Source organism: Danio rerio, chromosome 1 (genome assembly GCF_052040795.2).
Source record: "Danio rerio strain M-AB ecotype USA chromosome 1, GRCz13ab, whole genome shotgun sequence".
Classification (NCBI taxonomy): Eukaryota; Metazoa; Chordata; class Actinopteri; order Cypriniformes; family Danionidae; genus Danio; species Danio rerio.
This window is the reverse complement of record NC_141021.1, coordinates 44,697,563-44,723,091: the sequence shown is the minus strand read 5'-3', so window position 1 is coordinate 44,723,091 and position 25,529 is coordinate 44,697,563. Positions and strand designations below refer to the sequence as shown.

General features: G+C 35.4%; 1 long non-coding RNA gene across 1 annotated transcript in view; it reads right to left on the bottom strand.

Moving 5' to 3' along the window:
• The window catches only part of LOC141386143 (uncharacterized), a 248,468-nt gene that overhangs the window by 23,586 nt on the left and 199,353 nt on the right, over positions 1 to 25,529 (bottom strand). The window contains exon 5 of the long non-coding RNA XR_015476834.1: positions 7,062 to 7,180. This is a non-coding gene — a long non-coding RNA (uncharacterized LOC141386143). The remainder of the gene's footprint in view (positions 1 to 7,061; positions 7,181 to 25,529) is intronic.

The window sequence follows — 25,529 nt, the reverse complement described above, 5'->3', positions numbered from 1 at the left end:
GTATACAATTTTACCATTTTCAATAAATTATTTTATAGTTTACACAGATAAGTTAAGAAGGTAACACTTTAGTCTCACTATTAACTAGAAGCTTATTACCTGCCTATTAAGATATTTGCACTTTGTTAGTACTTATAAAGTACATATTCTGAATGATTCCTAAAATCATACCAGTAGCTAAAACCAACCACTAACTTAATATAAGCAGCAAATTAGAAGTCATAATAGTTTTATAATAGTAAAAATTGTACGCTAAAAATTATTAATTGGATTTACTCATTTTAAGGTGAGTGGTTACAAACTATTTATATGGGCTGAATTTAAATAAACAACTTAAACATTATTCAATTTAATGTGTTTGCTTAAATCATGCTAATTTAGATTGTTCGCAAACACTTTCCCTAAAAATAATGTAAATCCAATTAATCATTTTTTTAGTGATCCTTAAAAAAATGTATTGTGACTGACCAATGACATGTTTTTTTTTTTTTTTTTTTTTAGAAAAACCTGTATGTTCAGTCCCCCCAAAAACATTGTATAAATGAATGGCCAAAGCACATTCAAAAGTTTTATCATTTTTTGCTGAAAACTCTGCAGTGTAAACATACCCTAATTATTTCACCAAGTCTGGGAGCCTTGGTTTGTTGGCTGGTGTATAACAGAACTGTAGCAATCAGTGATGGACAACAGAGAAAACAGAAAGCAGTTTCTGCAAGTGATGTTTTGCTAAATCGGGTTCTGATAGTATACAGCTCTAACAGCCTAGAAAAACAAAACAAAACACTGAATCTATATTTGTAAAACAAGAGGAATTTGTCAGTGAACTCCAATACAGAGTAGAGATCTCCTAAAGCATGCTTCATTAGCCTGAAATCTGATTGCTAGATGACTCACGGTTATATTCTGTCAAAATCCCTTCATGTCTTTGATTCATCCTGCTGGTTGACCTGAAAAGAACTTTTCTTCACTGTAGCTTCTGCTTCATCTTTTCATGCATAATTTGTTTATCACCTCAGCGAGTCGTTTCACGCACTTCAAAGTGAAAATATTTTCTTCAGTTCTACACTTGAAATTTCGCAAGGGTTATGACTAAAAACCTTACTTCCATCAAACGGGAATGTTCAAAAGATGATTTAATAATTTCTAAACTCTTCAATTAAAGCAGCTCGAGTAAGCTGCACGCTGGAATGTGATATGCCATGACATGTGTGCCTTAAATTCATTTCACAGTACTTTTAACTTAAAGCAAAGATTACCCCTAAATAAAGATTCACTCAGCCTCTGGGCAAACATACAGCTTCTGTTTATGCTAATTATTTTCTTTATTCCTACTCTCTATTTCCGCCTGGGGATACTCATTAAGAGGCCCCTAGAGATTATGCAGCGCCATTGATGGGATCCAAGACCTGTGAAGAGATGATGCCAAGGTATCCATAATCTTGGACCAGGCCATATCCTGAGCTAATGCTGTGGTGGTCATGGAGGAGCAGACAGTGTGAGACTGATTGCTAAAAGACCCAGTGACAGACAAATGTCTGCAGTGATCCTGTGGGCCAGCCCAAACACCTGCCGGTGTTTACCTACTCACCCCTGCAGTTCTTCATGATGAACGTCCAGTGTTTAGCCAAGACTGCAGCTCTGCACAAAATGTTTGGCCAGAGGAGAAATGGTCGTGCCCAACTTAGCCTGGTTTCTCTTAACGTCTTTTTTTTTCCTTTGTCAATTGGTAAAATTAGTTTCTCACCACTGTTGCCAGTGGCTTGCTTATTTGAGACTTGTGGAGAAAAACAAAACAAAACACAGGCAAAACAAAATAATCCATGGCTTCTAATAAAACAATTAAATTCTTATGAATGACAAAACACAGAAAACCTTTCATTTACAGATCATTTTTTACAGTGTAAAGAAATGTGATCCAGACTGTTGTGAATGCACTCAAGATAATTTTGCTGAGGCTGTGAATAAAATGTAATAACATTATAAATAATTGAGTTTCTTGCTTAGGCCGATCATTTTCACTTCATGGTTTTTATTTATTGATTTATTTATTTATTTATGATTTGAATTGCATTATGGGACCTCAGTCTTTTCTCCAACAACTTTTGATGTTGAAAAGTTTGAAAAAGTTAGATTTATTGACATCTTTAATAGTTTGAGGTGATATATTCTCTTAGTCACTGTTATAAAAAATACAAAAATATGGTAATAAACTGCAAGTGTTATATTTATCTGTATTTTATAGACTTAATTCTCTATATATTATTTCTTAATCAATATCACACTACTAAAATATAAAAAAAGTCACTTTGTTAAACTGCATTTTTTAACAACAAAATGAAAAGAGAAGTTCAATGTCTTTTAACGTAATTCATAACCAAAATGTAAATAATAATAATAATAATAAAAATCCCAAAATACAAAACCAGTTAATTAACAGATATTTTTCCAGTGCAAAAAATGTGATCCAGACTGTAATTTTGCTGAGGCTGTGAATAAAATGTAATAAAAAATAATTGCATTTCTTGCTCAGGCTGATCATTTTACTTAATTTAATTTGTTTATTTTTTTTATTAGTTTTTTATTTATTTATGCTTTTAAATTGCATTAAGGGACCTGATTATTGACATCTTTAATAGTTTAAAGTGATATCATCTCTGGGTCACTGTTGCATAAAACAATACAAAAATCTGGTATTAAACTACCATTTATTATTGGCAGGTATTATATTTGTCTGTATTTTACAGACTTAATTCTCTATATATTATTTCTTATTCAATATCAAACTAGATGGCACAGTGGCTAAGTGGTTAGCACTGTCACCTCACAGCAAGAAGGTTACTGGTTTGAGTCCCGGCTAGGTCAGTTGGTATTTTTGTGTAGAGCTTGAATGTTTTCTTTGTGTGCGCATGGGTTTCTTGCGAGTGCTCTGGTTTACCCCACAGTCCAAAAGACATGTACTATAAGTGAATTGGGTTAACAAATTTGGCCATAGTGCATGTGTGTGTGTGAATGACAGAGTGTATGAATGCTTCTTAGTACTAAGTTGAGGTTGGAAGGGAATTCACTATTGTTACGACTAAAGTTTATTTATTTATTTTTGTTGCACATTAGATGAGTCTTTTTATTTGTCCCGGCTTCCTGTGTGTTTTTTTTTTTTGGTTCCCATTTTAATGTGGTCCAGGCTCTGATTGGCTGTTGGTTGCAGAGATCTATAAAAGGGAACTTCCGGCAGCGTTTGAGAAGCTCATTTTTGGTGTGACGGTTGCTGAAAGTGGAGAGCGGATTTCCCCAATCCTCTAGCCGACGACAAAACTTTATTCTTGTCGAAATGTCTAAGTATGCTTGTAACTTTTTGAGAGTTTGAGATTGTAGCGATGGCCTGCCTATGTATTTAATTACTTTTGCCTTTGTTTATGTTTAGGAAGGAAGGTAAGCTTGCTGTATTTTTCTTTAAAGACTTGCAGTTTATTTAGTTCAGTTACTTTGTGGATTCTTCTGTTTGATATTTTGGCCAGTAGCCACCCTAAAAAGATGCTCACTTAAATTGCTTCTCTTTCTATAATCAATCTATTCAATTATTCTCAACTGAATGTCCGCGTTTGGTTGTCAACAGAGGTTTTTTTTTCCTAAGTTTTTTTTTTTTTTTTTTTTTTTTTACTTGGCAAATCCACCACCCACAACTTTACTTTGTTTATTATGCTCATAGTTTCCCTAGACTTGGGGCATAATAGCTGTGTAAGGCAAAGCAAGGAAAGGCAAATTTATTTATATAGCACATTTCATGCACAGTGACAATTCAAAGTGCTCTACATAAAGTAATGAAAAAGACAAGTATAAGAAAATAAAAACAAAGTATAAAATTTATTTAAAACAGATAAAAACAGGTTGAAATGTGTTAAATTAGGTTATAAAAGAATGAAAAAAAAAATTAAAGAAACTTAATAGTACGATCTGTTACACTGTAACATATCTGTTACAGGCACAGCTAAACAGATATGTTTTCAGTCTGGATTGGGGGGGGGGTGATCTGTTGTGTTTGTATTCAGTGAGCGTATCTGTAATGTATTGAGGTCCTTGGCAATTTAGTGATTTATAGACAAGTAATAATACTTTAAAATCTATTCTGAATGTTACTGGGATCCAGTGTAAAGATCTGAGGACAGGTGTGATGTGCTCTAATTTTTGGGTTCTGCTCAGCATCCTGGCAGCAGCTTTCATTTTAAAAGGCAAGTGAGGTGTCCATTACAGTAATCCACCCTGCTGGTGATAAAAGCATGAACAAGTCTCTTTACTGGAGACAATATGGCAAGCTTGCAATGTAAAACATACATTGGAATAATTGGCGGTTTTTTCCGTTGTGGCGACCCCTGATAAATAAGGGACTAAGCCAAAGAAAAATGAAGGAATAAAACAAATTAAAGAAAATCAAACTACAAGAATGTCAATAAAAGTCACTTTTTTAAACTGCAGAGTTGAATTTTCAACATCAAAATCAAAAGAGAAGCTTAAACCCAACAAAACCATTCATAACTATAAATAAACCATAAAAACACAGAACCTTTTAATGAACTTTTATTTTTTTACAATGGCTTTCTGTAGATTATAAAAGGTTAATGTACATGGTTATGTATAACCATGTGCCTGCTTTGTTTTTATTTGTTTCTTTGGTGTTACAGCACTAGTAGAACCAGCTACAATATTCATTCATCCTACACATAGGATGGCCTGAGGTTGAGTATTTACCAACAGATCAGTACTTTTAGTGCTAGTAAGCTAAAAGGTCAAATTTCAAACCCCAGGTTGCTCCAGGGTGAATCTTTCTGTGGTGCTGACTTAAAAACAACGTGGCCTTCAGCTTGGAAACATTTCTTTTCCTGTAGAATCCTCCTATGGATTTAAGCAGCTTGTGTGTTAAAAATGCATCCAAATAGTGTGAATCGTCTCTTTTTCACCTGACAGTTCCTACTGAGCAATGTAAAGCTCTAGAGAACATACATGGACATACATATTACACTACCAAGTTTACTGCATTCACTGACAGAATCCTGCTGACTATTGACATCCTCCTCCTCACTCTTTGTCCGTCTCTCTTTCTCTCCCTAGGAGGTCTTTCCACTCAATACGCCATATGTCACACTCAGCAACTGTGTCGCACCGATATACAAACACCAATTATAGTGTGCACATTTTCCCCCACAATCACATTATTGTTGTGTTGGCAGCTTTTCCGAGCACATATTGTGTATATAAACACATGACAGGAGTATTAAATGCTACATTTGCCAGCAAAAAGCTGCTAAAATGCAAGTGCAATTGTTATAAAACAAAACACAACTGACCCTATGGTCTAATATATAAACAAAACCACCCACATAATAATTGTCATATTTATATCAATAATTCATTTAAACACTTAGTATGTTAAGTGTGTTCTGAAAAATATCTAATTAGAGATAATGGAAAGGTTTGTATTAATTATTGTCTAAAGGAATATCTGATTTTAGCCTTTTCGCAAGAAAATATTAAATTAGAGCTAGCATTGATTTTGTATTATCAAAATGTCTTATAATTTATTCACATAAACTTTATGGGGAAACCATATATAAGAGACCAGGGGTCGGTTCTTCATACCTCATTTACTGTAAATGATCTAAGATGATTCGGCAGATCCTGGATCTTTTAATCTTGATAACTGATCTCAGGATAGTTTGGTTCTTCAAGCAAGTTTTAAAATATTTGGATGAACTGATATAAGATTGCTGCTTGAGTTGTGAAAAACAGATGAAAAAAAGCATTTTGATATTGGTAAAGGTGTCTGCAACTTTTGCGAAGCATCAAATCACTGTCATATTAGCAGTCAAAACTCGCACGACTGCATAAATTATTATTCCAACAAAAAAAATGTCAAAAATGTCTATTATCATACAAGCTAAACACTGATACCACAAAGTACCATACTAAAACTATACTTTAAAATAGTATGAGATTTATTCTAAAAAGACCAAATTAATAAATGTTTCCTTTAAACCCCTTAGGGAGAAACACCCCATAACAGTCTTTGTACTTTAAGTTTGGAATGCAGATTGCATAAGTTTTACTATTGTCCAAAGTGTATATAACTACTAAAGTAAGAAGATATTAAAATTCGGTAAATGCTTTCAGTCAGGGCCGGCGCGTCCGTAGAGGTGACCTAGGCGGCCGCCTAGGGCGGCAGTATAGAGAGGGCGGCGTCTGCGACACCACCCTTACCACCTGCGTCCTCAGTTATGTCCGCAACACCTCCCTCACCACCCGCGTCCTCAGATATATTCGCGCATAGACGACAGAATAGAGAGGGCGGCGTCAGCGTCACCTCTATCAGCACCCGCGTGTCCTCAGTTATATCCGCGCATAGGGCAGCAGAATTAAGGTCCGCGACACCCGCGTGTCCTCAGTTAAATACGCGCATAGGGCGGCAGAATTGAGGTTCCCAACACCCGTGCGTTCACAGTTATATCCGCGCATAGGGCGGCAGAATAAAGACCGCAGTGTCCACGACACCTCCCTCCCTCCCTCCCTCAGCACCCACGTGTCTTCAGTTATATCCACGCATAGGGCGGCAGAATAGAGAGTGCGGTGTCCGCCAGTCTGCGACACCTCCCTCCCTCCCTCAGCACCCACGCGTCCTCAGTTATATCCGCGCATAGAGCGCCGGAAAAGAGGTCCGCGACACCTCACTTAATTTTCATAACCAGTCACTTTCGTTTTCACATTGGGGTTGAGGGCGGTGTGATCGTCCTCTGCCTAGAGCGGCAGTTCAGCTTGCTCCAGCCCTGCTTTCAGTATTACCTTTGATTGAAACGACTCTAGTCTAATCCTGTTTATATAAAATAAGCCTGCTCCCCAGCAGGTTTGAGCTACTAGAATTGTTGCTATGACAACAAATCTTGGATGAGTTTTGAAGAACGAAATGATCCTGGATGAGTAATCCAGGCATAAAGACTGGACCACGGAATGACAGGAAGGTTGAAGTTACAACCACAGACAAGGATTAACCAAAACTAAGGAGTATAAATACTCACAACAAGAAGGTCGCTGGTTCCAGCCTTGGTTGGGTCAGTTGGCGTTTCTGTGTGGAGTTTGCATGTTCTCCCCACGTTCGCATGGGTTTCCTCGGGGTGCTCGGGTTTCCCCCACAAGTCTAAAGACATGAGATACAGGTGAATTGAGTAAGATACATTTTCCGTAGTGTATGAGTGTGAATGAGTGTGTATGTATTTTCCCAGTGATGGTTTGTAGTTAGAAGGGTATCAGCTGCATAAAAACATATGCTGGATAAGTTGGTGGTTCATTCCACTGTGGCGATCTCAAATCAATAAAGGGAATTAGCCGAAAAAAAATTAATGAATGAATGAAAGATTATCTAATGACAAACAAGAACGTGATAAAATGACAGGAAAACAGAACAAAGGAATCACAAGATAAAACAAAAGGTGCGCTCGACTTGAACCACGGCGACAGCTAGTGGTTGGGCGGGGGTTAGTTGAAAAGAGAGCCGTCAAGTCGGACACTTCGGGACTCAGAGTTGCAGCAATCATAATGACAGATCACATTGCATCATCATCATTTATTTATTTATTTATTTATTTATTTATTTATTTATTTAGTTAGTTATTTATTTAGTTATTTATTTATTCATAACAACAAAATATTTACAGTACAAAAAAAAACAATACAGTCTCTACAAACTATAGTTAATTTTTAAACAACAAGGAAATTATGAATGAAACATATACCAAACAAATAAAAGAAATAAGGGGAAAATAGAGGGTAATATACACATAAAAATGAGTAGGCCTATTAAATACAAAGCAATAAGCACAAATTCTAGGAGTTTAAAAACCACTCTTTGGGCCAATACTACTTGTTTGAATATGCTAAAAGGGGATTACATTTATTTACATTTATAGACATAAGCCTTCCAATATATATTAGTGTAAAACCCAAAACAAGGAGTTTTGATTAAGTCTTAAACAATGATTAAGGTTATTTTGGATAATGAAAGCAAGATTGAACAAAAGGACGTTTCCAAAAAAAGTGACCTACATTTAAAGTTTCCAAGAAAGAGCTGGTCCATCAATGTCACTTTTAAAACTTGTGCATAAACGGCTTGACAGAAATTTAAAAAATATTTCATAATCATACAAATAATTTTATAATGACTTAATAAAATAGTTCTTTAACTTAATTTGTTAAGAAACCTTTAGGGTGGCAGGATCAGTGATGATAATTATTTTATTACAAGTCTGTTAGACTTATTTGAGTTAATATATAGGTTATTCACTAAAATGTATGATTTAAATCGTTCATGGAGCAATACAGTAAATAGTCTGTATAAAAAAGGTCAACAATTAACCTATGCAAGCAATCTAGCCTTTATAAACAAGTTATTTAACAAAAGATGATAATGCAGTAAAATAGTAGTCTTTTAATAAGCATGATGTATACAAGATAGAGATGGTATAAAAAGTTAACTGTTTGTTTTGAAATTTGTGAGAGATTTTGTCCAATAATAAACCCGAAACACACGTAGTTATGTTCATATGGTGAACTCAGCCAATCGTGCAATATCGGTGTCATCATCGCATTTCCTGCAGTCGCTCTTCAGATGCTGCAGAGTCCGCCGTCTAATCTCAGAGCGCTGTCGCGGTACTTTGATGCTTCATTTTCTGCTCAACAGTATAACCAGAACATAATGTAAATAGTATTCTAATTATAATTGTGATAATAAATGTAAACATTTCTGTGAAGGTCATTTTGATGAAAAACTAATTGTGAATTATTGACATTTCCCATACAGATCCACTCATGCCTATGTGTCGGACATGTCCTTAGAAAGTTTTCTCTGGTAAAGTAGTTTCTAAGGCATGTTCCCCTCAGTCCAGTGCACAAGCAATTATCAAGAAGAGACAGAGCATAAAGACATATTGACCCACAGTTTGAAAACTGACATTACGAAACGCGACAAAAATAGTGGCTGTGAAGCACTGCACGTTAATTAAGCTGAGAAGCCAAGTTTGCAGAGATCATTACAATCAGCTTTTTAAAAGACATTCAAAGGCTTGACACTTTTCTTGCAAGTAACACTTCTTATTATCATTCTTTTTTTGCACATTGTTCTCACTTCGCACATTGTTATAAAGACATTGTCATGAAGTAGATTCAGATAACATAGTCTAATATATAGAAGATTATCTTATTTAAACTGAAGTGGGCAGACTTACTTAGCAGAATCTCTGTTTGTTATAATGCAGGCTAAAACACACGTCCAAGTTCACTTCCATTGAGGTAAACAACTTTGATTTCCATAAGAAATCCTATTAGGGGTGTGGGAATCTGTTGCAACTGCAATATTAGGAAGTAATAAATCATTGTAAATATACAGATGTGGTCTAAAAATGTGATTTTCATTTTTTAGATGAACTAATTAAAGGTGTCAAAGTGCATTGATTGTAAAGCCACAAGTGAGGTTGCTAACTCTTTGGTCTTCTAGCATGTTTGCAATGTTAGCCATGTAACGTTGTCTGTTGGAGCAGCGTCGATATTAGCCTTTTTCGATGTCTTTGTGGCTTGCAACAATTTCCTCAGCTGTTTAAGATTTTGATTTTGACAGTTTTAATTTAGATCAGTTTGGGGTTTAAAGGAGAAAGTAAATTTTAAAGGTATTGCTGCGAGAGACAAAGACCGTGTTGCCTTTACATGTTAACCGGAACCAGAAGTCCATAGATTGCATTGATTTAATATATTTAAAAATGTTCTCTGATATTTACATAGTACGTTTGTGGGTTAAGTAAGTAAAAACAAAACAACAAAACTGTGATCCCTACACTATGGGTCAAAAGTTTTTCATGTTTTTTTTTTTTTTTTTTTTAAAGAAAGTTATTCTTTACATCGAGGCAACATTTATTAAATGTAAAAAAAAAAATTTGTCAAATATTTATTAAATATTTATATAATAAATATATTATACAAATATTTATATTTATTACTCTAAATAAATGAATTCTAATTGTATGTAGTTTCAAATGAAATTAATACTTCAGTCGTTATTGCTTTAATTCATTCATTCATTTTCTTGTCAGCTTAGTCCCTTTATTAATTTGGCAAGTTTTTACGCAGCGGATGCCCTTCCAGCCACAACCCATCTCTGGGAAACATCCACACACACAGACACTCATACACTACGGACAATTTAGCCTACCCAATTCACCTGTACCGCATGTCTTTGGACTCTGGGGGAACCCAGAGCACCCGGAGGAAACCTACGCGAATGCAGAGAGAACATGCAAACTCCACACAGAAACGCCAACTAAGCCAAGGTTCGAATCAGCGACACTGCGACCTTCTTGCTGTGAGGCGACAGGACTACCTACTGCCCCACTGCGTCGCCCTTGGAAAATCATGTGTTAGTTAATGCAGGAACAGCTGTGATCAATCATAAGCATGTGATCCTCTCAAAATCAGTTTATCAATAAACTACATAATACAATCTTAGATAAACTTTAAAATAAGGTCAAAAAATTTTTTTTTGTAATCTCACTAAGGAATATAGTGGTATATTAGAGCTGCACAATTAATCGTAAACAGATCGCAATTTCGATTCGACCCCCTAGTCGATCTTAATCCAGCATTTCTATGATTCTGTCAATCATATTTTCAAGTTCAGGAGAGAAGCAATGGTCGCACAAGTCTTCACATTGTTTTACATACGTTGTTCAGCAACGTGGACACCTCCAAATGGTGTTGAAAGAGTCACATGCTGTATTTATAGGATACAATTCACCTCAAAAATGTCATTTCTGTCTTCATGCAATGTATTTGCGACCGCAAAATCGCACGTGATGTGAGCTGACCGTCAGCTGTTACCACAGGGCGCGCACGCCTCTGAATGAAGTTTACTTTAGTGAACAGAACCTGCATATGCTGTGAAAAACATCTAATAAAGTTGTAAATAGCATTCAGTTTGTGACAGAGTGATCGTTTGGGAGCCGCGCGGGAAGTGAACCGCTCTTAGCAGTGAAAATGAAACCGATAGTGCACAGTGTAGCCAGATGTAGCTGACTGATTTCAGCCCAAAAAGTATCCAAAACCCGCCGAAATGCAAAAATACCCACCCAGTCTTCTGTATCCACGAAAATCACATCAGAAACAGATTTTAGGCAGAAAATGACAGATTGTAAGCATATGTCTCAAACACAATAACTCAACATCAGAATTATCATCAGCATTAATTCCAGGACAAATCTAAAGTCTATTCAAGTCCACCATTCCAAGTCTAATAGTACCAATAGTACAGCTACACAAAGCCTATTGCTGTTTTACCATATGTTTGAGAACAACAATAATAATAGCTCATGCACTTATAACCTTTACATCTACAAAATCGTGAGAAAATTGTGATCTTTATTTTAGGCAAAAAATAAAAATAAAAAATTGCTATTCTCGTTTTAGCCATAATCGTGCAGCTCTATGGTATATTAATGATCTCACATATAGTGTCAGTGTCTGTGTATTGTCCCTGTTTTTACCAGGATTTTACACTCATGGGACTTACAAGAGAACAAGGAAACAATGGTGTTTGAGGCTCACGGTATATCATTTCCGTCCACTGAATGCTTATTATTCAGCTATGCCTACAGTAAAGTAAATCCAGATTGTCATTTTATGGCACCTTTAAGCTCTTATTGGCAAATTTATTCATAAAGAGAATACAACAACAACAACAACAAAAACAACAACAACAACAACAACAACAATAATAATAATAATAATAATAATAATAATAATAATAATAATACTAATAATAATAATAAAAATAATGATAATATAATAATATTGTGTCATCTAGAAAATTAATTAATGAATAGTAACTATAAACCACTTTAAAATTAAAACTACCATTTATATTACATATGTACACTGTAAAATGTCTTGGGACAATATGAAGAAAATAAATAACTTATTAGTTTTTACAAAACTAAATGGATTAGACATAACACATTTAAGTGGTCTCCCCAAAAAACTCCAGAGTTCTGTTGTTTCAGCTCATTTTAAATAAGTAGATTGAACAAACAGCAAATACATTTTTTTGAGTCTATATCAAGTTAAAAATCTACTTACTGGATCGATGTACAAATTCATGGTGAATTCAAATTCTCTTTAGAAAGCAAGTTGTAGTACAGTGTAACATTCCTGAATATTCCATCAAGGCCATTTGCGTTGAATCCAAAAGGGATGAAGAAAACCGTTCAATCATTCAGATCAGCTCAGCATGAGCACACTAATAATGGAAGTCAAGAGAATTTCATGAAAAACTCATCACGCCTTCATCCGCCCCTTACAAAAATGAATTGTTCTGAAGAGCCAAGAGTTGAATGCTTCGGCTGATTTCAGAGCATTTCAGCTGAAAGCAATCAAATGAATGGCATAGTTTAAGGACCAAAATCCAAGCTGTTTTGTTTAAGGAACATGATCACAAATCTTTTCCTCTGCATCCTCTGAAAGAATGACATCAGCTTCAATTAATCAGTTTTTCAAAGAATATTTATGAAGTGATCAGCCAAGGAATATAAAAGAAGGAAAGAGGATGTCAGGACTTTGCTTTACTGAAATTTATGTTTTTTTTATGTTTATTGAAATGTCACTTAAAATTGACTAGCAGGTCAATTAAAAGTGTCAAAGCATAAAATTGTTGAATGAATTTTTGCCAGAGGGGAGCATCATTAACAAATGTCTATTTTTGTCAAATCTGCTGCTTCATATTTTCAGATGCTGCTTCCTAATTTGCATACTATCCGTCCTAAATAGTATTCCAAAATAGAATTATTCATTCATTTGTTCGTTTTCTTTTCAGCTCAGTTCTTTTAATAATCTGGGGTCGCCACAGGGGAATGAACCGCCAACTTGTCCACCACATGTTTTACACAGCAGAAGACCTTCCAGATGCAACCCATCGCTGGGAAACAAAATAGAATTAGTATGTCCCAAAAAATAGTATGTGGAATAGAGTATGCCAAAGGTTCGATGTACTATTTCCTATAGTAGTTTTAAGTGTAGAACTGTCAGTAATCTAATAATGGCCACAGCTTTTGCAGAAATTATATATATATTACATTAAAAATAATTGAAAAGTGTATCACTGAAAGCTTTTAACATATTAAACTGGTATTAGCATCAATAAAACACGCATTTCACACACAGGCCGTCCATACTTCTCAACATCAAAAGGCAGCTGCTTTTTTTTTTTTTTTTTTTTGTTTACTCAGTGTAGTTCTGAGAGCTGAGATGCATATTTTGATTTTCTTAGACAGTAAGAGGGCAAAGGTCACTCTTACACAGACACACACTTTTATTTGCTGTTATAGCCATATAAAATACAGAAACTAACCATTTTTAATATATTAGAATCAGAATCTTTATTGTCATTGAACAAAATACAATGAAATTTACGTTTAGATAAAAAGGTATTTTATAAAAATAGTAACAATTAGAAGTGTTGGCCAGTAAGGCATATGTCTGTGTGTAGAAAGTGACAAGTGTATTTTTAGCAGCTTTCAAGTTAAAAGTGCCCAGAAACATGTACACAATTTAATGGGTCTAACGGGTTAATGGTGCAAACTGATGATCAACAGTAAAAATGACAAATTTTGCCTCCTCCCAACAGGGAAAAGCCCCAACAATCAAGAATGCATGCATATATGGTGTCATGGTTTTGCAATAAAAAATGTGGTTATAATGAAAGTAAATGGGACTAAAACAGCCAGGAACTGAAAAAAAAGAAGAAAAACGTATGCTGCACAAAAACGAACAGTGCATCAAAGACAATGGTGTTACTAATCTTTTACATGTCCCAACTGTGATATAAGGTTAAAAAAATCCAGTTTACAATTACTTTTTATATTGAAAATAAGCATTTTCTGTGTTTTTTTTTTCACCAAATCAGTGACATTATTTATTTATTTGTCAATTAGAGTTTAAATCCTGTAATTTTCTAAACAATTTAGTAGTTTTGATCAGGACTGAGGCAGATTAACAGATTTATGCAAAAAAAAAATGAATAAGTAAATAAAAAAATATATATATATTTATCTGATGCATTTAACAGCAGTTTAATTCAGCAGTTTTCAGCCCTAACCTAATAAAAGAGTAGTAAATTTGTCAAGAGTGTATTATTAAGTTTTTTTTTTACATTTTCAAAGCATTTTTCAAAAATATGTTTCAAAATATTATATAAAAAAAGTTATGGCCAAATTACGACTCAAAATTACCTCAGAGTGGATGAAAACATCCCCAACAGCACATTTGCATTAAACACCCACATACATATTCATGTGTTTTGAGTCCTCTGTGTGACCATTTACATGGGTCAATACACAAATATGTCAAATTACAGATATCTGCACTTACAAAAAAAAAATACTCCACTTAAAATTGTTCGGTTAGTTTTTTTATTTTTTATTGTCATAATTTATTGACAAAACTGATATATTGGTTTAAACTTCAACTGAAAGTTTTTAAGAATCACTTTACAATAAGGTTTCGTTAGTTAATGTTATTCAATGTATTTATTAACATGAACAAACAACGCTGTAAACATTAGTTAATTAAAATAATGTCATTTATTGTTATTTCTTGCTTACTTACAGAGATGGATTTTAAAAGTGCATTAGCAATGTAGAGCTATAATTAATAAATACTCTATCGATACTGTTCAATGTTAGTAAATACATAGACTAACATAATCTAATAGAACCGTATTAGCGGACAAAGCAAGCAGCACAGTAGCACAAAAAAGGGAGTTTAGACTGCAGCAGGTGTTCTATCATGCTTTCACAGCTGTTCTGTGCTCCACAAAAACCTTCATCCAGTCAGTGTCAGACATCTGCTGACTCACAGACATGCAGAGCTACTGCTGCTTTCAACTCGCTTAACCTTTGACCTTTGGGGAACTAGCACATGACAATGAAAGAGGGAGCAAACAGCACTCTGAAAAGCAGAGAATGGGGGAAACACAACCTCTGATCCACAGTTTGTGATTGTGGCAAACAGCCATATGTGGGTCCCCTGTGGCCAGACTTTAATCAGACTGTTTTCTTTTGCCATTGTGTTCACATTCTCTCCAATAGATGTCTCTCTTGGTGTGTCTTTTTTTTTTTTTTTGATTTTGAATTTTAAAAATATCTTGTATATTGAATGAACTCTCAGTATATAAACATTGTACAAAAGTACACATTGCATAAAAGTACACTGGTTATCTTTCAAGAAAAACAGACAAAAATATACAATCAAGGCCAAAATTATTCATACCCCATGGCAACTTCTGACTACTGAGCTACTTTGTTTTAAACAGCAAGATATTTTTGACTGTAAATGATACAGACTTCTTCCAAGATACGCTGTATTAAGATGATGTACAAGCAGCATAAAAAATATTATAAAAATATTAGCTTTTATTTACTTCCTTGACCCAGCTTTCCAAAAGAGAGGAGTAGACCCAAGCTGCGCCAGAACAGTGGCTGCAGACAGGAAAAGGTGGCAGAAACTTTGTTCAGCCACTATGCTACAAGGTAGAAGAGGTCAAGAATAAGTAAGTAAGCATTATTTACATTTGATTAAATACTTTAGGTCAGAATTTACAATGCGTATGAATAATTTCAGGCTTGACTGTACTGTATATACAGTAGATACAATATATAGATACAAATTGCTACATACTGTATACCTGACAAAAGCCTTGTCATCGATCCCAGTTGTAAGAGCAACAAATATTAACTTGGCTTCTAGTTGATCATTTGTAAAAGTGGCAGTAGGCAGACTTTTTTGATGAATCTTCTGTTGAACAGCATTGCATCAAACACTGCAGAAGATCCACACAGAAATCAAGTCAAGTTTGGTGAAGGAAAAATCATGGTTTGGGGTTACATTCAGTTAGGGGGCGTGCAAAAGATCTGCAGAGTGGATCTACAGCCTGAGGTATCAAGACATTTGTGCTGCTCATTACATTGAAAACTACAGGAGAGGGTAACTCCTTCTCATACTTCAGCCTCCACATCAAAGTTCCTGAAAGCAAAGAAGGTTAAGGTGCTCCGGCATTGGCCAGCCCAGTCACCAGGTATGAAGATTATTGAGCATGTTTGGGGTAAGATGGAGGAATCCAAATAATCTTGATGAACTCTGGGAGTGCTGCAAGGATGATTTTTTTGCCATTCCAAATTTAAGTCATTGCAGTGCATGCACTGCATGTATAGATGCAGTCCTCATGGGAGTAATACACAATATTAATTATTTTTTCTACTGCACCATGACCATTTTGGTAAAATAAGAGTAATCTAGAGGTCTTTGCTTTTGATATTAGCAAACCTCTGATACCAAATAATCAACTAGAAGTCAAGTTATTATTTGTTGTTCCTAAAACTTGGGTAGGCAACAACACATTTGTCAGGTAGTGTAGTTCTGGTTCACTGAGCATTCACACTGCCATTTTTTTGAAGAATTGAGCTTAAAGATCCTAAAAACAAATGAAGAGTTTAGATGCAAAAACCTCTAAGTGCTTTCTGTAATACTCCGCTTAGGCGAGCATTTTTCCTCAGCCGAGGTTTGAACCAGCGACCCAGCAACCTTCTTGCTGTGAGGCGACAGCACTACCTACTGCGCCACTGCCTAGCCCCTGAAAATTACATTTTCTTTGCCATAAAAGTGAAATTATTGAACCTACACACAATAACCTCAGAAAATTCCAATAGTATCTGGATGCAGCCTTTATGATGCAAGATGAGATTGCATTTCTCAGCGATACAATGTCAGACAAAATGCACTTAACGAAACTAGTAATGTCATTGTGAGGGGTAGGGTTAGGGGTGGTGTTGGGTGAATCCATTAAAAATCATTCCATGCAGCTTAGATTGCATCTGCACCAGGTCTGCATCCAGACCCCTATCGAAAATTTCATATGGCACTCATGGTTTTTGCATCTGCAACTTTATAAGTACACAAAATTATGACGATGTACATTTAAAAAGGCATTTGTGATGGAATAAACACATTTGTTGAATTTTTTCAACTTGTGAATAAAATTTAAAAAATAAATAAATAAAGACCTGTTGCAAGGAGACATAATGTTGTTGCCAGTGGTAAATTGTAAAGCGAACTGAAACATGCCTTAGTCCAATGGCCCGTTTCCACTGAGTGGTATGGTATACGGTACAATTCGGTTTGGTACACTTTTATGGCCGTTTCCAATGTCAAAAAGCGTACCGAACCAAACTGTACCGTACCACTTTTTTGGCACCCTTTCGAAAGGGTACCAAAAACAAGAAAGGGTACCAAAAAGTGGAGCTACACGTGCAGCTAAACGCTGATTGGTTACAGAGATACGTCACAAGCTCGTGGAGCTAGACAGAATGATAACAAAGCATCCGCCATGTTCTAATACACAGCGGAGAGATTACATGGAAATACCATATGCATATAATAACGAGCCATGGATAACCCGATCTCAAACAAACCTTGTCATCGTCTTGATGAACAGATACAAAGCCAAAAAGAAAAATCTGCCGTGTGCTGTTGTTGCTTTACGAGGCCGTCTAAAAGTGCGAGCAGTATTCGTTTTCTTCTGGGAGCTTGCGATTGCATCTATATTTGATATAACGATCTTCTTGAGCTGATGATAATAACGTGTGTATGATTATTGAAATGTCTCCGTCATCTGATCCATTCAGAAAGAAAAGGACAAGCGCGAAAGTGAAGCACGGAAAAAAAGAGAAGCCCGGCAAAACACAGGAGCAAAAGTGTTTTTAGCAACCTGAATCATGAACAAACTGCCATGTTTATCTTCGCCTTTTGGACTATTATGAACTGGGAATGACAGAATTAATCTCTAACAGAGCTTACATGTGCTGGTGAAGATTACAGACACAGATGTGAGGTTTGCGCTGACTGTGGGCTATATTGCGTGTTTTTGAACTCAAATAAGTATTAAATGTATGATGTGTGTAGTTTTTCTGTAAATAATAATATATCAGAGACTGTAAGGGGTTGTATGTGTTCATATATGTTGCATTTATATATTTATTTTATATAATTTCAGACGTTACAGTAGCCTATTTTGCACTTGTCATTGATCTGCAGTTTTAATCAAATCATGTTCATAGAAATATTAGTAATAGTAAAGTATTTATGTGTGTAAAGCATCTGTTTTGTGAGAAGTACTTCTCATACGATATGTAAACGACCCGTACACCTTTACAGTAGACATTTATTCGAGCGAGCAGGATGTCGACTTATACTTTATGTCGTACATCACGCACACCAAAAGGGTACCCTGTGTGGTGGAAACGCAAGCCTGATAAAGGTGACCCATACCGACCCGAACTGTACTGTACTGTACCAGTCAGTGGAAACGATCCACAAATGTTTAGCCCTCAATATGATTCATATAGTAGCATTCACACTCACATAAACTGTGCTGAAAGAGCAAATACACCAGCTTATTAAAATTTAACTAAACATGCCTAAAATAAAGTGAGATCACAGTTTGAATAATTTCACCAAAATTTAGAGATTTTATTTAGCTTTTATATTATTAAGTGTCTTTAAACCACTAAATCCTATCCTGTTGTGTTTACGATGTCTTTTTTTTGTATACAAACTCAGAAATAAAGATATCTGTCATTGGGGTGGTACCTTTTTTAAAGGGACACTTTCGTACCATACAGGTGAACATAGTACCTTTAGGGTACACTTTTCTACAATTAAGGTACTGTGAGGCAAACATTTGTATCAATATGTACATTCAAAGACCTGTTAGGAACAAAAAATGTACTTTGTGAAAAGGTATCGCCCCAGTGACAGATTTTGTATCATTATTTTTATTTAATCTATAAACTCACTTTTGTTTATAAAATTTGATTTTGGGTCTTCTTAAACTCAATAGAGCATTTTTTTCACTTGGTTTAACAGATGATTTATTGTTCATTCAGTGAATCATTAAAAGTTATAAGACTAGACATATTGATTGTGACGAAGGTACAGATGTTCATAGTTTTCTCTAGACATTTGTGCTTGGCTGGACACTGTCCGAACCTACATCCTCAATCAATGCAGAGTGGCCTGTGTCCTCTCTGGAGCTCTCACTGCAAATACACTTCAGCACAACTAAGAGAGATTGCAGAATCAAAGGATAAGAATAAAAAATAAAGAAGGGAAATGGACTGAGTTGGGATATACAGAAAGCTGACTATAAAAGATAATTTATTCTTTCTTCTTCTGTTCTATAAATCATCACTTTCCCCAAAACCATGACACACAAAAGTAGAAATTCTAAAAAAAAAAAAAAAAAAAAAAAAACTAAAAAATGTTCCCTTCAAATAAAATGAATGGGGGCTGCAGCCTTTTACAAAAGCACATCGTTAAAAAGAATTTATTAATTTAAGATTTTTTAAAGATATTTTTTCACCCAAAATTGAAAATGAAACTTCTGAACTTTTACAAAACGATTTCTTCTGTTGAACACAAAAATGCTGTGTATTCTGGAGAATGTAAAAAAAAATCAGGCACTGGCAGTAGCAGTAGGGGGGAAATAACATGGAAGTCAAAAGTGATATTTTTAAAGCACTCATCAGGAATGTTGTGTTCAACAATAGAAAGCATCTCCAAAAGATTTGGAAGTGGTGGATGAGTAAACAAGAACAGAATTTCCATTTTTGGGTGAACTATGCCTTTACTCTGCAAGATGCCCTATGATTCATTTGCAGCATGACATCATTTTAGCAAAAGTACAACTTACAATTTGATCGGTCTCTCACATAAAGAAAGAAGAAAGAAAGAAAGAAAGTAAGAAAGATAGAAAGATTAAAAAACTTACACACATGGTTGTCTAGACTTAATCATGTAATAAATAAACATTTCCAATTCATATGGTTAACCACTGTAATTCATTAACTTACAAATGGTCATTGTACAGCCCACACAATAAGGTGCAAGACATGTTTGGTGCTATTTGTTGCTATTTTTACACCAGCGCAACTCTAATTTCATGTTTTGTGCCATGTTATTTAAATAGCAAATCCATTTAAGCCACTTTGTGGACTCATTGGTGTGCTGGTCTAAAAAGGAGGTCTAAGGTGCATTGTTGACATGTTGCTATTTTGAGGAATTGCAATAGACCACGCTATTGACCAACTAGAAGCAGGTCTAAATTCCTGCAGAGAGTGTAATAGTTATGAGCCTATGCAGGTCCAAAATGCGCACACATTGCTTACATAGTATGTACAGCAAATTAAAGGATTAAAATGTTATAAAGATGGTGTTATTTACTGTGCATCCAGAAGGTATTCATAGCGCTTCACATTTTCCACATTTTTTATGTTACATCATTATTCTAAACTGGATTAAATCAATTTAGTTTCTCAATATTCTACACAAAATACCCCATAATGGCAATGTGAAAAAATATATATTTTTAAACTGTTGCAAATTTATTACAAATAAAAAAACCTAAAAAAACCACATAAGTATTCACAGCCTTTGCTCAGTACTTTGTTGATGCACCTTTGGCAGAAAATACAGCCTCGAGTCTTTTTGAATGTGTCAACTATCTTTGGGAAGTTTTGCCCATTCCTCTTTGCAGTACCTCTCAAGATCTATCAGGTTGGATGGGAGGAGATGGTGTACAGCAATTTTCAGATCTCTCCAGAGATGTTCAATAGGATTTAGGTCTGGGCTCTGGCTGGGCCACTCAAGGACATTCACATTCATATTTTGGCGGCGTGCTTTGGGTCACTGTCCTGCCGGAAGATGAACCGTCGCCTCAGTCTAAGGTCAAGAACACTCTGAAGCAGATTTTCATTCAGGATGTCTTAGTACATTGCTGCATTCATCTTTCCCTCTATTCTGACTAATCTTCCAGTTCCTGCTGCTGAAAAACATCCCCACAGCATGTTGCTGCCACCACCATGCTTCACTTTAGGGATGGTATCAACCTGGTGATGAGCGGTGCTTGTTTTTTTTGTTTTTTTCAAATGTAACGCCTGGCACTTACTTCAAAGAGTTCAATTTTAGTCTCATCAGACCAGAGAATTTTGTTTCTTATAGTCTAAGAGTCCTTCAGATGCCTTTTGGCAAATTCCAGGTGGGACATGGCTTCCGTCTGACCACTCTATCATACAGGCCTGATTGGTGGATTGCTGCACAGATGGTTGTCCTTCTGTAAGGTTCTGCTCTCACCACAGAAGAACGCTGGAGAGCAGACATAGTGACCATCCGGTTATTGATCACCTCCCTGACTAAGGCCCTTCTGCCAGCCAGCCAGACAGTTCTAGGAAGAGTCCTGGTGGTTCCAAACATCTTCCTCTTATAGATAATGAAGTCACTGTGCTCATTGGAACTTAGAGCAGCAGAAATTTTTCTGTAAACTTCCCCAGCCGTGTGCCTCGAGACAATCCTGTATCAGAGGTCTAAAGACAATTCCTTTGTCTTCATGCTTGATTTGTGCTTTGACATGAACTGTCAACCCTGGGACCTTATATAGACACGTGTTGGCCTTTTCAAACCATGTCCAATCAACTGAATTTACCATAGGTGAACTCCAGTTAAACTGCTGAAACATCTCAAGAATGATCAGTGGAAACAGAGTGTACCTGAGCTTAATTTAGAGCTTCACGGCAAAGGCTGTGAATACTTTTGTACATGTGATTTTTCAGGTTTTTTGTTTTTAGTAAATTTGCAACACTTTCAAAAACTCCTTTTTTCACATTGTCATTATGGGTTATTGTGTGTTGAATTTTGAGAAAAAAAAAATGAATTTAATCCATTTTGGAATAAGGCTGTAACATTAAATATGTGGAAAAAGTGAAGCGCTGTGAATACTTTCTGCATGCACTGTAGAGCCCAAAATGTTACATTCAACAATTCACTGTAATCCACACAATTCCCTCATGTTGTCCCAACACAAATCAATTAAGTTAACTTTAAGGTTAACTTGAGATTGTCCTAATGAGGACATAAAACAAGTTCAATTAGAAATATGCCACGGTATGAAACAACATGCGACAGTAAAATATTTAAGATTCACAAAAACGCACACTATGCCCTCTAGTGGATTTGTGAAAACAAAAACTGCAAGAAAACGTAGTCCCAGGTACATATTTGTCAGTTCTCAAAAATATAGTCATGGGTACATATTTCCAGTGACCCTGGGTTGACTTTATTACCAGCTTCCCACAATTCTTTAGTACTTTCACAACTGTGAGGAGAAAACATTAACAATTACTTATTTTTGTCTTCCTAGCACAAAAAAGCTTCAATATTATCACATATAAATGCTACCTGCAATTTCTCATGAATCAGATTGGCATTTTGACCTCACTTTGAACATCACGAAGACATAAAATATAAAAAAGTCCTTATGAGGCAGTGAGAGTTTGAAGATATGAGATTTCGGCACTAATGTGTTTATCTAACATGGCCAGTTCTCATCTCCTCCGACATGGGTCTCTTTGAGGAAGTTTTGTCAGGGCAATCAAAGGGACTATCAGAGGTTTAATCAGGCTCACGTCATTGAAATTCACACTGAAGCAACTCATCAGACATCTGGACAGACTGTGGCTTTTGAGAAAGGAAAAAAAAGAAAGAAAAGACAAAAGTTGTCTATTTAAAATGCAATTTGAGGACAAGGTTCACTTATATTCATTAGGATTATGCAAATTGGAAGAGTCTGGCAGCTCCTGTCATGCTGTCATGAGAGGAGGCATATCAATGAAGACCGCGAATACAGTATATTCAGTGTTCAGTCAGGTGAGACTCACTGCATTCTCCAGCACCTGCATTCACAAAAACATCTGCTCTAGCTTCATTGTTTCTGTTCAAAATTATACATAATACTACATGATGAAACAATACATTCCATATTTGAATGATCTTTCTTTTAAATAGCATTATTTGTGTTACAGTATATATTTATGAGAATCAGAAATGTTGATATTTTGAAGAATGAGTTCCCTTTTAATGGATTCAAAACAACACTGCCTCATTTTACTTTCATTCATGTAATACAAACATACAATTAACTAAACTAAGAAATCAACATGATTAACTTTTTGAATCGTTTTTTTTTTTTTTTTTTGCAATGTAAAGTTTAATTAGTATTATCATTATCTCATTTATTTATTTATTTATTTATTATGAGTATCTGTCCATTCTATGTCTATCAAATAATATGAACAGAATCACATAGAAGAAAAAGGTTAAAAAAAAAAAACTTCCTTTCCTACTTTTTTAGTGCTCATCCTTCTGGTCCTTCTGCCTCTGCCCCAACAGGAGGTATGTGCACGCCACTGGTCAGTTGAGTCAGCAGCTGTATTGGAGATTCCTCTTCTTAAAATGCTTGACACAGCTATTTCACTCTCTCATTCTGTTATACTACTGAAAAGTGTGGCATATAGAGTTTGGGTGGGTAATGAACTGGTAAAGCTACTTTTCCACTGCATGATATACTGCAGTTCAGCTTGGTACAGCTCACTTTTGAGGCCCTTTTCACTGCAATCCGTACCTAGTACCTGCCAATTTTTTTGTATCCTTGGGTGAGGTTCTAATAGAGCAGTGGTTCTCAAACTGTGGTACGTGTACCACTAGTGGTACGCAGGCTTCCTTCTAGTGGTACGCAGAGGAATCCTACATGTCATGTACAAGCAACATATGTTTCAAAATTAATCAAAAATGGTTTGAATATGAATATGATGACATATAGCCTATTTATGAGGTCCAAGCAACATTTCCAGGTTTTGATAAATAGGCTACTATAGGTTAACACTTTACATTTAAGTACAGCAGTTTTTTTTTTCTTTTCTTTTTAAGGAGAGTAACCTACCATTTTTATTGAACCTTTAAAAGCACTTTAATTTAAACGTTGACATTATATTTTGTTTGTTTGTTTCTTTGTTTACATATAAGCAGAGTACAGTCTTAATGTTGATATTTATAACGTTTAAAGTGGCTGATAATAATAAATATTCTTAATAATAGTAGTTAATTTACCACGTTTTTAAACTGTGCAGAGCTGTAGCTGTTTTACTGGGCCTACTACGCTATTGTATTTCAATACTGGTCATTATAGTGATACTTGGAGGAACAATCTTTTCTGAGGTGGTACTTGATGAAAAAAGTTAGAGAATTACTGTAATAGAGCCATTACATTACCAAACTGTGATGTTTACACACCAATGCTATTTTAGTAAATAAAAACTAAAACTAAAGTGTATTGGTCAAAAAACTAATAATTGGTTTCAGAATTCAGTGTTTTCCCAAGGATTTTTTTCCAGCTGTGGCGGCAGGCATTACACAGATCTACCAACTGACTATAGCGTTATTTCAATGACAAATGTTGTGAGCGCAGTATTACAAATCGAGATTGCATTTATGTAATACGAGCATGCAAAACTCTTTGCTTGCACGCTAATCTCCTCTGCTCATGCACAAAACCTCTTGCACATTCCTAAAATATACGCGGCTCAAGTGCAGATTTTCTTGTGCGCTCTCAAATAAATTCTGCTGAATTACGATTTAGTGTGTTAATGTACTGAGTATGTCTCCAACATTTATTAGATTTGCTAGAAATATTTATGAATGTCTCCAATAGACCTACAGAGCAGCATTAATGCATCCTGAAGTAAAGTGAAACGGCTATAAACTCCAGCAAGACAAAGTCATAATATGCAGAGCCTAGACCTTTATTTATAAATAAAGTATAATTATGGAAACTGTGTTCATCTTTACTGAAAGCTACATCGTGTTTGCTAGCCTCATGCATCACACACATGTCAGTCAGTCAGCATGTCACCTTAAAGGGTTAAACAAATAGCGCACAGCACTACTATGGTTACAGAAAAGTTTGCGCTGTTATAATTCACTTATCTTTTAATACGTTTTGGTGCGATTACAACCCACTTTTAAAAAACAACATGACTGAATGCTTTGAATGAGATGCTGTAATGTAGCCGTGGCGGGATGAATTTTGGTGTGGTGCCCACCACAGAGGAATGAATGTAGCGGAAACCATGCAATCATTTATTCATTTTTTTTCCTTAGGCTTAGTCTCTATTACAGAGGTCGCCACTACGAAATGAACCACCAACTTTTCTTGCATACATTTTACTCAGCGGATGTCCTTCCAGTCACAGCCCAGTACTGAGAAACACTCTCACATACATACATATATATATATATAATTTTTTTTTCTTAAAAAATCTGGATTCCTAATTTGACTACATAACATAAAATAAGTGGAGCACATAAGTGGAGCAAATCCAGACATGCAACAACTTGATCTTCCATAGTTAAATAAATTTAATAAAAAGTGTGCAACATTTTCACGCTAGAAAGCATGTTTTAAGCTGGAATGTAACTGATTTGCTAATATGCTGCATCGGCCCCTTTAAATACGAGATGAATGCACCAAAATTTGACTCTATCGCTGGCGGAGCTCTGAAGGCAGACAG